The sequence below is a fragment of the Juglans regia genome, unplaced genomic scaffold (assembly GCF_001411555.2).
Source record: "Juglans regia cultivar Chandler unplaced genomic scaffold, Walnut 2.0 Scaffold_619, whole genome shotgun sequence".
In the NCBI taxonomy this organism is placed as follows: Eukaryota; Viridiplantae; Streptophyta; class Magnoliopsida; order Fagales; family Juglandaceae; genus Juglans; species Juglans regia.
The window spans coordinates 5,001-6,220 of record NW_023361055.1 but is presented as its reverse complement, the minus strand read 5'-3'; positions in this window follow the sequence as shown (position 1 = coordinate 6,220).

Here is a 1,220-nt window from a genome sequence, read left to right as displayed (position 1 = left end):
AGCAAACAAACACACAGGCCCGGCCACCATGCGGCAAACCAAATGTAAAATGAAAAATGGAGATGCCCGTCAAACCCCATGGAAGCGAGGCCAGCATCATCCGGATCCCCCCGAGAGCAACAATGTGCGTAGCACTGGGTGCCATAACACCATCCGCCGTGCACAAGCATGTTGCAAAGGAGGCATCCAAACAAATAGGCCCAACCGCCATAGGGCAGACTAGAGCACCCGAGGGCTAGCCAACGTGAGAAAGCCCCTAGCACGACCGATTGCCCCCATCAACAAGCCCATGCGCGGCACTAGGTGCCACCAAATCCGTCCCTAAAGCACAAGCTTGTTGCCAGAAAGCAAGCGAGAATGTAGGAATCACCCCCACGAAAGCGAGCCCAAAAAACGGTCGTCGCCCGTCAAACCCCATGGAAGCGAGGCCAGCATCATCCGGATACCCCCGAGAGCAACAATGAGCGTAGCACTGGGTGCCATAACACCATCCGCCGTGCACAAGCATGTTGCAAAGGAGGCATCAAAACAAATGGGCCCACCCGCCATGGGGTAGACTAGAGCACACGAGGGCTAGCCAACGTGAGAAAGCCCCTAGCACGACCGATTGCCCCCATCAACAAGCCCATGCGTGGCACTAGGTGCCAGCAAATCCGTCCCTAAAGCACAAGCTTGTTGCTAGAAAGCAATCGAGAATGTAGGAATCACCCCCACGAAAACGAGCCCAAAAAACGGTCGTCGGGACATGGTCGGCCAGCGGCGGCCGCCGCCACAACCACCGCCGGCGGCGGTGGAGACGATACCCCCCCGCCGGTGGCATGGGGGGCGTGGCACACGCCCTTTCCATGGGCGCCAGGGGCATGCCCATGTGAGGGGGCGGCATGGTCAGCCCTCCTGGCTGACCATGTTGGGGCTTGCATGCCCCCCCTAAAGAGCATTTAGAGCCAAATCCCAACCGGCAGGAGGAAACATCAAATGTCCGAGGAAACATAAAGGCCTTTTTTATCGAAATACTTTGAATTTTGACGAGATTTTTTGCAGGCATGCTTAGAAAAATCATATCTTGAAGTAGGAGCAAGCCTCACAATTTTTCGACATCGGGATTTTTTTATTTAATTTTTTTGATTAAATAAATCCGAAAAATCAAAAAAAATCGAAAATAGGCAAAAATCGATAGGTGATGCTTGGAACACATCCAAGATGTATTGGAATGAATTTAG